Here is a 16829-nt window from a genome sequence, read left to right on the forward strand (position 1 = left end):
ACTTCCCATGATTATTGGGAGAGGTTCAACAACTTGTGCTATAGTTTCCCACAACACCAAATTCCGGAACAACTCCTCATTCAACACTTCTATGAGGGATTGTTGCCAATGGAGAGAAGACTAGTTGATGCCTCAAGTGGTGGAGATGTCTTTAGTAAAACCCCACAACAAACAAGACAACTTTTCAACACCATAGCCGCAAATTCACAACATTTTGGCCCTCGCCAAGACATGAAGAGAGACACACAACACAAAGTTAATGAAGTGGGAACATCGAATCTTGAGTCTCAAATAAAAGATCTAACATCCGTCGTCCAAAAGCTAGCCATGGGACAAACTCCACAAGTGATGGTTTGTGGAATATGTGCAACCATGGGACATCCTACGGATATGTGTCCCATCCTTCAAGAAGATGCGGAGCATGTGAATGCCACGGGAGAATTCCAAAACTACCACAACAAACCATCCGGGTACCAAAATGCATATAATTCAAGTTGGAAACCAAATCCCAACGGAAGCTACAACCCAAGACCATTGCCTCACAATGCATTGGTTAGACCGTCCTATCCACCACCACAACCTCAATACCAACATCAACAACCACACTATCAATCCAAAACGCACCCTCCACATCATCATCAACAATCTCCTCAATCTCAACCAAGTAGCTCCGGAATGTATCTTGAAGACATTGTCAAATCTCTAGCCACTAGTACCCAACAATTCCAAAAAGAGACAAGGACTAGTATCTCCAACCTTGAAGCACAAATGGGAGATATAGTTACGTCCATAAGCAAGTTGGAATCCCTTAGTAAACTCCCTTCTCAAACCGAAAAGAACCCAAATGTCAATGTGGTGACCTTGAGAAGTGGCAAGCAAGTCGGAGAAAGTAGTTCAAAGAAGAAGCCAAGGGAAGAAGAGGAAGAAATAGAGATCATTCCCATTGAAGAACCTACAGTCAAGAACGATGCACAAGCCGGAGTTCCAAAGAAGTCCATCCCTCTAGTAACACCAATAGCCACTCAACCACCGTTCCCCTCTCGACTTGCAACTTCAAAGAAGAATATGGAGGAGAAAGAGATTTTGGACACCTTCCGAAAGGTGGAAGTAAACATCCCTCTACTTGATGCAATCAAGCAAATCCCGAGATATGCAAAGTTCTTGAAAGAACTTTGTACCAACAAGAGGAAGTTGAAGGGAAATGAGAAGATTTTGATGAATGAAAACGCATCCGCGGTTTTACAAAGGAAACTTCCACCCAAATGCAAAGATCCCGGAATGTTCACGGTTCCTTGCAAGATTGGAGATGTCACTTTTAGTAGTGCTATGCTTGATCTTGGTGCTTCTATCAATGTCATGCCCTATTCAGTGTATGAATCATTAAATGTCGGACCCTTAAGTGAAACCGGTATCATAATCTCTCTTGCGGATAAATCAAGTGTCTTTCCTAGAGGTGTTTTAGAAGATGTCCTAGTGCAAGTGAACCAATTAGTCTTCCCGGCGGATTTCTATGTGATTGATCTAGATGAGCAAGTGTCTTCCAAATCGGCTCTAATCTTGCTTGGGAGACCGTTTTTGAAGACGGCTAGGACAAAGATCGATGTGTATGCGGGAAGTTTGACAATGGAGTTTGATGGTGAAACAATAAGTTTTAATATTTATGATGCCATGAGATATCCTAGTGATGTTTCATCTTTGTACTTTGTTGATGTTGTTGAGCCAATTACTCAAGAATTGTTTGAGTTATCTAACGGTGATATGTTGGAGATGATCTTAAGCAAAGGATTCGATTGTGGGAAGCTAGCCGAGCAATTAAAGTTTTATTCTTTGGATCCGGAAGTTGAGAAGTTGGTAAATAAAATGGAAATGAAAAAATCCACAAGATTAGATGTCAAGCAAATTGAATTGTCCCAAACTCATACAAAATTGTCTCCATCCCTTGTTCAACCACCCAAATTGGAATTAAAGGTCTTACCTCAACACTTGAAGTATGCCTACTTGGGAAAGAATGAAACTCTTCCGGTTATCATCTCAACTCATTTAGCGGAATTTGAAGAAGAGCAACTCCTCAAGGTGTTGAAGGAGCATAAAGAAGCCATGGGTTGGACGATTGCGGATATCAAGGGTTTGAGCCCCTCCACTTGTATGCACAAGATCTTAATGGAGGATGAATGCAAGCCAAGTAGAGACGCGCAAAGAAGGCTAAATCCACCAATGATGGAAGTCGTGAAGAAAGAGATATTAAAGCTCCTTGATGCGGGGATGATCTTGTTGGATAAGGTGTCTAAGTCCATAACTATTTCTGGTATGTACTTGACCCGACCCGGCATGGTCCATTTGGGTTGCATGGCACCATGCAATTGGATAGACTAAATGAGAGAAATAACACTTAGAGATTATTAATATATTATAAGTTCTAATATATTAATAATATTATTTGATTAGTTTGATCAAGAATTAATTTAGAATTAATTAAGTGATCAAAAGATAACTAATTAAATATATGGGTTGATTATGTAAATCATCCATATCTTGTATAGTGGGCTAAAAGGCTCCATGGACTATCAAGTTGGGTTCCACCCATAGGATGCTCCATGGATGCTCCATGGGAGTTACAAACCCATGGGTCATGGAAATGAAGAGTCATGACACATTAGGGTTTAACCCTAGATGTGTCAACACTATATAAGTAACATGTTCTCCACCCAAAATCGGCTACACTAAGAAACAAGAGGGCTTGGCCGATTTTGAAGAAGTGAGTATTCTCTCATAAGTTCTTCCAAGAGCATTTGGTGTTGTGTGAAGCATTCGAGGCATCACACTTGGGGTGCTAGGCTCACAAGGTTTCAAGGAACACAAACAACAACAAGGTAAGTTATTCTATCTACACTTTATGTTAAAATTGTTCTCCATGTATGCTAGATAGGAATATAATCTTGGAATTCAACTTTGCATGACAATTAGACAAACATAGATCCAAGGTTATTAGGGTTGCATGTACACTTAGGAAGTGTTAGAATGCTCAAAACCCATCAGTGGTATCAAAGCCTAGGCTTGTTTGTTCTTATTTGTGCTTAAAAGTTGAAAACAGAATCGGAAATTTTGCTGTCTGCGAATGGACTCGTCGAGTCTATAGGGGGGACTCGTCGAGTCTATGAGTATCTTCAACCAACTCGGCGAGTCAGTTCATGCACTCGGCGAGTAGGGTCGACTGAGTGCAGAATTTCGATTCAGTTGCTGGAAATGAATTAGAAACATTACCCTAAACTGTTTTGGTAATTGAAAACTTGTTTTTGGTGGTGTAATGTCTTTGCTAATTCATTTACAACAACTAGTTATCAAAATTACAAAGTTTTATGTAATTTTTGATTGTGTTCATATCCATGTTCTTGTTATTATGATGTTTTAGATGATCATAGGAATTATTTGTAACCTATGTGGTAGATTAATTCTTGATCATAAGTTGTTTTAATGGAGTCCATAACTTATCCTTAAGTTATGGAAAACCAAGAGTCACACTTGAGTTAAAACCATTAAAACAAATACAAGAGTTAGAAAAATGAAGAGTCTTCATTTTGTTACTCTATTAAACTCATAAGTTACAAGAAATGAAAAGTTTTGAAAGTTACAAAACTTGCCCTCAAGTTTTGGAACAAGTAAAGTTAAGTTAAAACTTTAAGTTCCAACCCCTAGAATTTTAAAAGTTAAAATTCAACCCTTAGACTTATATTATGATGATTTAATAATTATATATATATGTATAAGAATAAAGTCGTCTACCGCTAGTACGCCTCATTCACGAAGCCGGTCTATAAGGTGGGTAAAAGGTTGTTGCCTATAAAATGGTGACTTAATGGGTGTATATTCTCACCCACCGCTTGCTTGACTGGTGGAGAGTCGTTAGCCGAACGGGTAAGACAAGGACTTATAAATTGTCATTCAAAGTATGATGAATATAATAAAGTAACTAAATGTTTATTAAATTCCCAATCTTAGTTACTTTAGGAAAATGTGAATAAGGTGCTAATCCATGAAATTACACTTTACACTTTGTCTAAGTCGTTGGTGGAGCGTGTGTGGTTAACCGGCACACTAACTTGGACTTAACAAGGTAGGTAAAGGGTGACTTAAGGTTTATTATAGTATCGGTGGAGTGTGTGTGGTTTACCGGCACATCGATTGAGTGATAAACTTTAAGGGTACCTAGTGATTTGCATGGTTACTTCACACATCGTTTTGTGATCCTCGGCATCCCAGTCACAAAACCTGGAGGGCACTCGCGAGATTGAAACCTGCCTTTGAAAAGTTCATTGGATCTCAAAGAATCTAGGAATTTCTAAAACCAATAAAAACTAAATATTTAATATTTCGGTTTTCGTGGTGGAAATTGGTGAATCGTCATTCACCTACCTTTCAAATATGGTATAGCTTAGATTATGGCATACCTCTTCTAAGTTATATTATATTGTGATTGGATCCTAGCCTTAATATTACATTTGGGTGTTTTATTAAGGACTCTCTTAAATCTAAACTAAACTTGTTCTTCTCTTTCAGATGTCTTCAAATAATGCTTCTGGCTCGAATTCTAATGGCTCCTTTACTCTTATGAGTTTGTGTGGGAAAGTCACCTTTGATGGATCCAACTTCAATAAATGGATCAGAAACATCAGGATGATTACTCGCTACGAGGACAAAGAATATTTCCTTGACAAGGAGCTTAAGGAAATTGATGAGTCCACTGCAACTCCCCAGGAGATCGCTGACTTTCATACTCATGAAAGAGATGCAACCAAGGTGGCTTGCATCATGTTGGCCACCATGACAGCTGAACTCCAAAAGTCTTATGAGGATTTCTACCCTTATGAAATGCACCAAGATTTGATGGAAAGATACCATCAAAGTGCACGACAAGAGAGGTACGAAGTCATCTGCTCCATGATAACAACCATGATGAAGGACAGAGAGTCCGTCACGAGCCACATGCAGAAAATGCAAAGGTATGTGGATCGTTTGCTGAAGCTCAATGTGAACTTCCCTGAGGAGCTTGCAATAGATATCATTTTGCACTCCTTACCATCGTGCTATGATCAATTCCGCATGACATATCACATGAACAAGGAAGAGGTCACCCTCAGCAAACTTCAGGGACTTCTCAAGACCGTAGAAACAGGTCTTAAGGGGAAGTCGGTTGCTATCACTCCTACTCCAGACTCAACTCCGGTCTTGGCAATCGGGCAAAGTCGAGGGAGGAAGAGAAAGAGATCATCAAAGGGTACCAAGGCTCGGACCCTTGATGGCTCTTCTTCAAGTGGAACCAAGAAAGGTTTCATTACTCCTTCTTCTCACCCAAAAGAGGATGTGAAGGATGGGAAAGTCAAACCCAACCATGCAGGTATTTACACTATCATTTCTAATAACTCACCCCATTCGAAATCTTGGGTCCTTGATACCGGTTGCGGTATTCATATTTGTTGTGACTTGCAGGGACTAGGAAGAAGTGAGAATGTGGAGCAAGGAAGAATAAACTTAATCATGGGGAATAGGAAAGTTACACCTGTCACCAAGATTGGAGTTTATACTTTATCGCTAAGTAGTGGGTTAAATTTAGATTTGAACAAATGTTGTTATTCGCCAGAACTGGCAAGAAATATTATTTCCTTTCATGCATTGTACAAACAAGGTTTCACCTTTTCGTTTGATAATGAAGTTGGTTCGATTAATGCTTTCTTTAATAATGTACTTTATTTTAAAGCATTACCTTGTGATGGTGTGTATGAAGCTGTATCTATTGTAGATAACTTAGGAAATAATGTTTTGTGTATTGATTCTACTAATAATAATAACTTGGATAAAGCATCATTATGGCATTGTCGTCTTGGACATATAAGCAAGAAACGCATAGGCCAACTCCAAAAAGATGGAGTCTTGGAGTCGTTTGACCTAAAGTCAAATGATAGTTGCGAATCATGCTTACTTGGAAAAATGACAAAGTCACCCTTCACAGGCTCGTGTGAAAGGGGTGAAGGTTTGTTGGACCTTATACACACGGATGTGTGTGGACCATTCAAACATGCCACAAGAGATGCTAATCGTTATTATTTGACTTTTACTGATGATTACAGTAGATATGGATATGTCTACTTAATCAAGCATAAGTCAGAGACTTTCGAGAAGTTTAAGGAATTTAAACAGGAAGTCGAGAATCAATTGGGCAGGAACATTAAGATGCTTCGATCCAATCGAGGTGGTGAGTATCTTAGTTCAGAGTTCCTCGACTATCTAAAGGAATGTGGGATTGTCTCACAATTGACACCTCCCAGGACACCGCATTTGAATGGTGTGGCTGAGAGGCGTAATCGAACCTTGTTGGACATGGTTCGCTCCATGATGAGTCGAGCTTCGCTACCAATCTCATTCTGGGGGTATTCCTTAGAGACTGCCGCCCATATCCTTACTCTAGTCCCTACAAAGAAAGTTGCCAAAACTCCTCACGAGATGTGGACTGGTAAAGTACCTAAACTAGACCACATCAAGATTTGGGGTTGCGAGGCTTTCGTGAGACGCGAGACTCATGATAAGCTCGAACCCCGAAGCGAGAGGTGTATTTTCATCGGCTACCCACAGCAATCCTTTGGTTACCTCTTCTACAGACCTAGTGACAATGTGGTCTTTGTAGCAAGAAGAGGAGTCTTTCGAGAAAGAGAGTTTATAAGCCAAGGAGACAGTGGGAGGCAAGTTGATCTTGAAGAAATTCAAGAGTCAAGTGGTGAAGGAACTTCAAACTCTAGCCCTCAACTTGAGGAGGAAACTCCTGTTGAGCCAATTGACGAATCTGTACCTCTGAGGCGTTCCACGAGAGTTAGGAGTGCACCTGAGCATTACTATGGATTCCATATTACTGCAGAAGGTGAAACACTTATTAGTGATGAGACACTAGTAAGTCAAGATGACCCTAACAGCTACGAGGAAGCCATGGCAGGCCCCGAGTCTGCTAAATGGAAAGAGGCTATGGATAGCGAGATACAATCCATGTATGACAATCAAGTTTGGAACTTGGTTGAGAATGTCCCAGGTCGAAAGACTGTAGGGTGCAAATGGGTCTTCAAGAAGAAGACTGACATGGATGGTAAAGTACACACTTATAAGGCTAGACTGGTTGCAAAGGGCTTCTCTCAAATTCCTGGAGTGGATTATGATGAGACCTTTTCTCCGGTAGCCAAGATTAAGTCTATTCGGGTTCTGTTAGCCATAGCCGCATTTCATGACTATGAAATTTGGCAAATGGATGTCAAAACCGCTTTCCTTAATGGGAAGTTGGCTGAAGATGTTTACATGAGTCAGCCAGAGGGTTTTGTCAGCAACAAGTACCCTAATAGAGTGTGTAAGCTTGAGAAATCCATTTATGGATTAAAGCAAGCACCTCGTAGATGGAATCTTTGCTTTGATGAAAAGGTCAAGGAATTTGGCTTTTCTAGGAGTGAAGATGAATCTTGTGTATATGTCAAGGCTAGTGGGAGTATAGTTAGCTTTTTGGTATTGTATGTGGATGACATACTACTCATAGGAAATGACATTCCAACCCTGCAGGAAGTAAAGTCCTGGCTTGGAAAGTGTTTCGCTATGAAGGACCTTGGTGAAGCTACCTATATTTTGGGGATAAGGATCTTGAGAGATCGGAGTAAAAGACTAATTGGACTTAGTCAAAGTACCTACTTGGAGAAGGTTCTGAAGAGATTCAGAATGCAAGACTCCAAGAAAGGAGAGTTGCCCATCCAGAGTAGCGCCAAGCTGAGTAAGACACAAAGCCCTAGCACTGAGGCTGAGATAGCAGAAATGAGTCGAGTACCTTATGCTTCGGCTGTAGGTTCGATCATGTATGCTATGACGTGTACTTGACCTGATGTAGCCTTTGCCTTGAGCATGGTTAGCAGGTTTCAGGGGAACCCTGGCAAGGCACACTGGACTGCGGTAAAGAATATTCTCAAGTACCTACGAAGGACTAAGGACTGGGTCCTTACCCTCGGTGGGAGTGATGACTTGAGAGTTGTAGGGAATAGTGATGCTAGCTTCCAGACTGATAGGGATAACTTCCGCTCTCAGTCGGGCTGGGTCTTTACCCTAAATGGAGGAGCAATTTCTTGGAAGAGTTCCAAGCAAGAGACAGTGGCAGATTCTACTTGTGAATCAGAGTATATTGCAGCTAGCGAGGCGGCAAAGGAGGCTTTATGGCTGAGGAACTTCATTGGAGACCTTGGAGTTGTACCAACTATTAAAGAGCCAATGGAAATTTTCTGTGATAGTGAAAGTGCTGTTGCCTTAGCCAAGGAACCAAGGGATCACGGGAGATCCAGACACATCGACAGAAAATACCATTTCATCAGACATCGGGTCGAAGAAGGACTCCTCGTGGCAAAGAGGGTATCATCAGATGAGAATCCGGCAGATCCCCTCACGAAGGGACTGACTCGGATTAAGCATCTCCAGCATGCTCGGAGCATAGGGCTGAAGGATGATATTAGATTTAGTAGTTAGATAACCTCGAAATTTGTAAAGTGTAATTGACATTTGATGATGAATAAAAGTGTTTTATTTATGAGTAAAGTGTTACTATCTCTTGTCGATCGTTTACTATATTTCTTTTGCATGTTTTGACTTCCAGAATAATTTTGTTTGGTATAACATATTATTCAAACCTCCACAGTCGGTCATATGTCGGAAGTAGGTATGAATCAAGACTATCATGTTTGGTTGTAGAGGTCTGGGACAAGGCTACAACAATCATGAGTGCTCATAAGTTCTGAGCATTGGACTCAACCCACGCTCACTGGAATCACTTCATGGAATTCTATCTCGAGTGATCGTGAGACGGTAATATCATATAAATCTTTAAACCTAGAGATATGATTTGTTACTTACAAATTGGTTATGCATTGATTGTACGAAAAACGCATTGGTAACTCGATGTTATAAAATCGCGCTCTTATGTGTAATTCAATGAGTAGTAGAACAAACATATGAGTCGAAGTTTATCTGTTCCTTCTTGGATTAGAACCTGATATCTGGGCCCCTCGATGATTTTGTTTTGACCTATGTACCGGGCCCGGTTAGAACTAAATTGATGTGTTCAATGAAGTTCTTTGTCAAACAAATCGGAAATCGGGAAACAAACTGTTGGACAATAAGTAAGACATTGTTCCATGTATTTGTCCGAATGATATCTAGAACAGAGGATTATATGATCACTTATCTTAAATGGCATACCATCACCTTCTCAGTTTCGAGAAACCTTGAAAAGAGCTACGATTGCCGATCGGTTCCTGAAGTCATACTTGCAGAAATAGTTATTAGACTTATCCAAGTGGGAGACTGTTGGATAAGGTGTCTAAGTCCATAACTATTTCTGGTATGTACTTGACCCGACCCGGCATGGTCCATTTGGGTTGCATGGCACCATGCAATTGGATAGACTAAATGAGAGAAATAACACTTAGAGATTATTAATATATTATAAGTTCTAATATATTAATAATATTATTTGATTAGTTTGATCAAGAATTAATTTAGAATTAATTAAGTGATCAAAAGATAACTAATTAAATATATGGGTTGATTATGTAAATCATCCATATCTTGTATAGTGGGCTAAAAGGCTCCATGGACTATCAAGTTGGGTTCCACCCATAGGATGCTCCATGGATGCTCCATGGGAGTTACAAACCCATGGGTCATGGAAATGAAGAGTCATGACACATTAGGGTTTAACCCTAGATGTGTCAACACTATATAAGTAACATGTTCTCCACCCAAAATCGGCTACACTAAGAAACAAGAGGGCTTGGTCGATTTTGAAGAAGTGACTATTCTCTCATAAGTTCTTCCAAGAGCATTTGGTGTTGTGTGAAGCATTTGAGGCATCACACTTGGGGTGCTAGGCTCACAAGGTTTCAAGGAACACAAACAACAACAAGGTAAGTTATTCTATCTACACTTTATGTTAAAATTGTTCCCCATGTATGCTAGATAGGAATATAATCTTGGAATTCAACTTTGCATGACAATTAGACAAACATAGATCCAAGGTTATTAGGGTTGCATGTACACTTAGGAAGTGTTAGAATGCTCAAAACCCATCAGATATATCCAATCTCGGATAGCAAGTGGGTGAGTCCAGTGCAAGTCGTTCCAAAGAAGATGGGAATCACGGTGGTCGAGAACAACAAAGGTATGATGGTCCCCACCCGTGTGCAAAACGGGTGGAGAGTATGTATTGACTACCGCAAACTCAATGCGAGCACACGAAAAGATCATTTCCCATTGCCTTTCATTGACCAAATGTTAGAAAGGTTGGCCGGGAAATCCCATTATTGTTGTCTAGACGGGTACTCTGGTTTTCACCAAATCCTGGTGGCACCGGAAGACCAAGAAAAGACAACATTTACATGCCCATTTGGTACTTTTGCATACCGGAGAATGCCATTTGGATTGTGTAACGCCCCGGCCACTTTCCAACGTTGTATGGTTAGTATCTTTTCGGATTATGTTGAAAACATAATTGAGGTTTTTATGGATGATTTCACGGTACATGGCAACTCTTTTCAAGAATGTTTGACTAATCTCACAAAAATTTTAAAAAGATGCATTGAAACAAACTTGGTTTTGAATTTTGAGAAATGTCATTTCATGGTGAGTCAAGGTCTCATTTTGGGTCACATCGTGTCTAAAAAAGGAATTGAGGTAGATAAGGCCAAAATTGATGTTATTCAAAGCTTACCTTACCCGACTTGTGTTCGGGAAGTTCGTTCTTTTCTGGGCCATGCAGGTTTCTACCGAAGATTCATCAAGGATTTTTCAAAGATAACAAGACCAATGTGCCAACTCTGCAAAAGGAGGTCGATTTCGAGTTCAATGAGGCGTGCAAAGAAGCTTTTGACAAGCTCAAAGAGTTGCTTACATCCGCTCCCATCATGCAAGCACCAAATTGGGATCTCCCTTTTGAGATCATGTGTGATGCAAGCAACTATGCGATTGGCGCCGTTTTGGGTCAAAAGAATGGGAGGGCCTCCCATGTGATCTATTATGCATCAAGGACACTAGACAATGCCCAAAGCAACTACTCTACCACGGAGAAGGAGCTATTGGCCATAGTGTTCGCCTTGGAGAAATTTAGACAATACCTACTTGGTACCAAGGTCATAGTGTATTCGGATCACGCAGCTCTTAAGTACTTGATGACGAAGAAAGATGCAAAGCCGAGACTCATCTGGTGGATCCTACTGTTATAAGAATTTGACTTGGAAATCCAGGATAAGAGCGGATGCGAGAACCTCGTTGCCGATCATCTAAGTCGGATCACTTCAAATGAAACTCCTCTCCCATTGCGGGACGAGTTTCCGGATGAGCATCTCGTTTCCCTTACCCAATCTATTCCTTGGTATGCCGATATCGTTAACTTTTTGGTCACAAAAAGGTATCCCGACACATTCACGCGTTCTCAAAAAGACAAGTTGAAAAGTGATGCAAAATACTATGTGTGGGATGAACCTTATTTGTGGAAACATTGTCCCGATCAAATCATTAGGCGATGTGTGCCCCAACAAGAGCACCAATCCATTTTGCAATTTTGTGATGAATTTGCTTGTGGGGGACACTTCGGACCTAGCTGGACTTTGAGAAAAGTCCTTGAATGTGGATTATTTTGGCCAACCATGTCACGCGATAGTTATATGTTTTGCAAAAGTTGTGAGCGGTGCCAAAGGACGGGAAACATTTCGCAAAAGAACCAAATGCCCCAAAATCCAATCCTTGTTTGTGAAATTTTCGACGTATGGGGGATTGATTTTATGGGCCCATTTCCCGTATCATTTGGCAACGTTTATATTTTACTCGCGGTTGACTATGTTTCTAAATGGGTTGAAGCCAAAGCCACAAGATCGGACGATGCCAAAACGGTTATCGAGTTTTTAAAGTCTAATGTTTTTGCGAGATTTGGTGTGCCTAGGGCTTTGATTAGTGATAGAGGGACGCACTTTTGCAACAAAATGATGGAGGCTCTATTGAAGAAGTATCACGTGACTCATCGTGTTTCCACTGCCTATCACCCTCAAACGAATGGTCAAGCGGAGGTCTCGAATCGTGAAGTGAAGTCTATTCAAGAGAAAACGGTGAATCCGACAAAGAAGGATTGGAGTTTGAGACTTGACGATGCCTTATGGGCATATCGGACCGCTTATAAGACCCCGATTGGAATGTCGCCCTTCAGATTAGTTTTCGGAAAACCTTGTCATCTTCCCGTCGAGTTAGAGCACCGAGCATTTTGGGCGGTCAAGAAATGCAACTTCGACATTGACAAGGCTGGAAGGCATAGGAAACTTCAACTCCAAGAGCTAGAAGAATTGAGAAACGAATCCTATGAAAACGCAAGGATTTATAAGGAGAAAACGAAGCTCTTCCACGACAAGTCCATCACCCGGAAGAATTTTGAACCGGGACATAGGGTCTTACTTTACCATTCATGGTTGAAGTTATTCCCGGGCAAATTAAGATCAAGGTGGATTGGCCCATTTGTTGTAATAAAGACTTTTGACCATGGAGCGGTGGAAATCCAAAGTGAAGAAACGGGACATATTTTCAAAGTTAACGGGCACCGATTAAAGCCATTCTATGAAAGTTTTAATGCAAGTGTTATTGAAGTCATCCACTTGGATGCACCGGAGTGTTGAACCAAGCTAGAAGGACGTCTCGCCTAAGACGTTAAAGAGAGGCACTTTTGGAAAAGCTTTATGCTTTCGTGTTTCTACGTTCGAATAAAGAAGTTTTGAAAATGTTTTGATACGTCTTTTGAAGTCATTTTTGAAGAAATCAAGAGTTTCTAGGTGGTTGGGGCATTTGGGATCAAGAACTTGTGAAGAAACGGAAGAAAGCAGAGAAAAATCGATTTCCAGGAGCAGGGGTCTGCGCGACACGCGCACGGGTGCGCGGCTGGTGTGCGCGGCTGGTCTTTAACATGCAACAAAAAATCAAGCACCAAACTGCATGACATGCGCGACACGCACGCCCCCTCTGCGCGACCCGCGTGCTGCTTTGACGACTATCCCCTATTTTGTTGACCAGCTTTGACTTCCGTTGACCAGGTGGTTTAATGAGTTGACCAACATTGACCGGGTGTTGAACACACTTGTATATGGATTAAAAACCTCCAGCAACTCTTCTTCTTCATTTCATTCTCTCAGAAACCCCTCATTCTCTCTCAAACTCTCAAGAACACATAAACCCACTTTTCACAAAAATTTGATTTCCCGGAGTTCCACCAGTCGGAATACGACGAGACCACCACCATTCTTCACCATTTTTCGTGCTCTACAAACCCCACCTAAAGTTTACTCCGATCCATCGCCGGGTCTAGGGGCGCCACCACCACCCAACTCGCGACTTTCCGGCCATTTTCCGGCCAACTCCCACCACCTCTCGAAATTCCGACATCACCAAAGTGTTTCTTTTTCGGGGATCTTTACATCTAACCAAACAAAACCTCAAAATCTCACCAAAAATTTTCCCATAATTTTTGAGCCACCACGAGCCGCCGCCGGATTTTTCACACAAATCAAGTTGAAAATATCCCTTCAATGAACAAGTCTTGCATTTAGGCACCCACGAATAACCAAAGCTTGGGGTGCACGGTAGCGGATTCCGGGTTCAAGTTCAATTTTGGGATAATACGGGTATTCTCTTTCCTTGGTTTTTATTACATTGCATTGTTTCAATTCAGTAATTGCATCCAATTATGCTTTGGAAATTGCCTGAGATCGTTAGTTGTTGCCCGATTTATTTGGAAACATTGATTTGAGAAAGGTTGAGATTGGTTAATTTGCTTGGAAATTTGTTCAAAAAAATTGTTTAAACTTTGGTTGGGATTTTCTCATTTTATCACATATTACTGCTGAATTTTTGTTGGGATTATCGAATTAACCGAGTGGTGTTGTTGAAACCATTTTACATTGTCAAAAGTTGGGTGTCATTATTTCTTGGATTTTTTTTTTGTGTTCGGTCTAAAGATAGTTGCATTGATTTGAGAGTGGTGAGGTGAGGGATTACGTTGGTGAAGTTGTTTTTGATATTGTAGGTTTCGAAAATGGGCAAAACCACGGCTCGGACACGCACCCATGGATCATCGATCGATCCTAACCCGCAAAAGGATACCGCCGGTCCATCACGCAAAGCAGCCGGTAAACGAAAAAAAAAGAGGAGAAGAGAGAAGCGATCCTTCCCTTACAAATGCTGAGATCAAAACCTATCGCTCCAATCTTCGGGGTCGCGCAATCCGGCCGACAAAATTCTACCATAAAAAGTCCATGAAAAAGCTTGGGGTGCATGATGGTGTATACTATTTGTTCATAAAACTCGGTTGGCGTGGTTTTCTTCGACTTTGTGACAGAACTTACGAGGAACCCACAATGGAATTTCTTAGCACATATGCACGAGATGATGACACGGAAGTCCTCACATTCCAGTTGAAAGGGGAGCATCATAGACTCACATATGAAGAGCTTGATTCTATCATGGGTATAGACGATCCATTCCGCATTAGCCCCCAAAATCAAGAGTACCAATATTTTCTGCATTGCCCTGATGCAAACTTTTGGATGCAAATTTCCGGTCTCCCAACCTTCAACCCAAGTCGACAGCGAGCCAAGCACATCGTTCACCCCTGTTGGCGAATTGCTCACCGAGTCCTTACGACGAGTATCTTCGGGCGTCTCGAGCCCGGTCAAATCAACAGATGTGAGCTATTTTTCCTCCGAAGCATGAGGCGTGCACTCTCCCTCAGTTTTTCAGGCTTCTTTTTAGACAAATGTGACTCCATACGCCAACGTTCCTCAGGGGAAATTTTCATCGGGGGACTTATCACGATCATAGGTCGAGCCGTCGGCCTAGACTTCCCGGATCCCAAGTACATACCTGTCGACACCCCACCGAACTTCCTGCTAGATTGTGACACTCTCATCCGAATGGAGATGTTGCTCGATTGGGGAACCCGCACGTACAGTTGGTTAGACTCTGACAAAGCCCCGGTTTACATCCTACCAAGTTGGATCGGTTCTTCATTCGATACAGGCGACCCTGACACTTGGATTCCTCCAGATCAATTGACCCAAACAGGTGTATTCCCAGAATTCGGTGATGATGAGGGTGACGACGCAGAGCAACAAGAGGAAGAAGATGACGAAGAGAACGACGAGATGCCCGAAGCTGAGGATCATTTTGACCAGCCCTCGATGCAGCAGCCGATGTTTCCGCATGATCAATTCCAGGCCCCTCCACATCATTTTGACCAGCCGCATCAGCAGGAGGGACACGAAGTCCCACCATATTTCCCCCCCCATGTTCTTTGACCAATTTGCCACAATGTTCTCCACGGTGCAACGCATCGACGCCCAAACGCAAGAGAATTCGAGAGCCATCCTAGATGTGGCAAGCCGTGTTGATCGATTGGAGCAGTCCTCCTCTCACACTTCCCGCCAGGTCCAGGATATGTGGGACTACCACTATCGCCACGGGCATTTCCCGCCGCCCGACCCCCCGATTTAGGTCCTTTCCGCCCTTTCCTCAAGCATTGAGGACAATGCTCGTTCTTAAGCTTGGGGTGGGGCATTTCATTTTCCTTTTATTTTTTTCATGCATTTTTAATTAGGTTGCATAACATTTTAGTTTTAAGCTAATTTTCATTCATTTTTTTTTAATTCCAAAAAGATTTTATTTTCTTCTTTTTCCACTTTTTATTTTTGCATAACATTTAGCTTAAGACATTAGCATTCTTGCATTTTTGTTGTCTATTTATTCTCACCTCTCTTGGATGCCATGGAACAGGTTCACAGTTATTGTATCATTATTGGTCCAGGATCTTGTTGCTATCTCACCCATCGAATCGGGACCACTAGCTGCAGTTTGGGATTTCATACTTGGGATCAGATGCTGGTAGCTTAAAGGGGTAAGTGATCATGGCCAGGTAGTTTCATGAAGAAGTATGCATACAATACTAACAACTGTAGGATATACTATAGCAATGGGTGTTCTTAGCCTTGCGGTCACTACCGCGGAGAGGATCACACTTGATCATGTTTGAACTGTTAGGATGAAGCATTGGTGCTTGTCCCCGAGTAGAATCCATATCCGGTCTCTTTACATCACCATATCTTTTTGCGATTTTCTTAGAATTTAGAGAGTCTTTTATTCCACATTTGAACATTTTCATTATCTTTGAAAAACCACAAGTTTGAAAAAGGAGCTTACATTACATCTTTATGCTCCACACATGGTCATTTTCACACTTAGGCCATTCGGATTATATCATTACCCTTTCGGTTCCACCTACACACCTTTGGGAACCAAATTTTGAGTCAAAGGGTTTTCTCATAAAAAAAAAAAATGAAGCATGCAAAATTTCAGTTGCAACTATCTTAGATAGGTGGCCGGTTCAATTATTGAACAAATTTCCCAACATCTTGGTCACCCGGCGTTTGATATTCATTTATTTAGGTATGTTTTATTGTATATAGATCGAGTTGTTTTTCGCAAATTGGTGATGTTAGGGAGACTGTCGAGTCGGATACTACGAGAGGTTTGGGCCAACACCAAGTGAATCGATTCCTACAACGGTACCCGAGCGATTAAACCTAGTTACACATGAGAGAAACCGACAAATGTGAGATCAGAGTGTACACTTAAAAAAGAGCTCCACCCGAGCCCATCCAGTTGCTTTCTCCCTACTATAGATGTTCTTCATTGTATACATGTTCCATTGAGGCTGCGACTGCTCATCCCTCCTTACTCAC

General features: G+C 41.5%; 1 pseudogene; it reads left to right on the forward strand.

The window, feature by feature from the left end:
- Positions 1–1860: 1860 nt before the first annotated feature.
- Positions 1861–15389, forward strand: LOC145039337 (uncharacterized; annotated as a pseudogene).
- Positions 15390–16829: the final 1440 nt, after the last annotated feature.

Source organism: Lactuca saligna, chromosome 4 (genome assembly GCF_052625555.1).
Source record: "Lactuca saligna cultivar CGN05327 chromosome 4, ASM5262555v1, whole genome shotgun sequence".
Taxonomy (NCBI): Eukaryota; Viridiplantae; Streptophyta; class Magnoliopsida; order Asterales; family Asteraceae; genus Lactuca; species Lactuca saligna.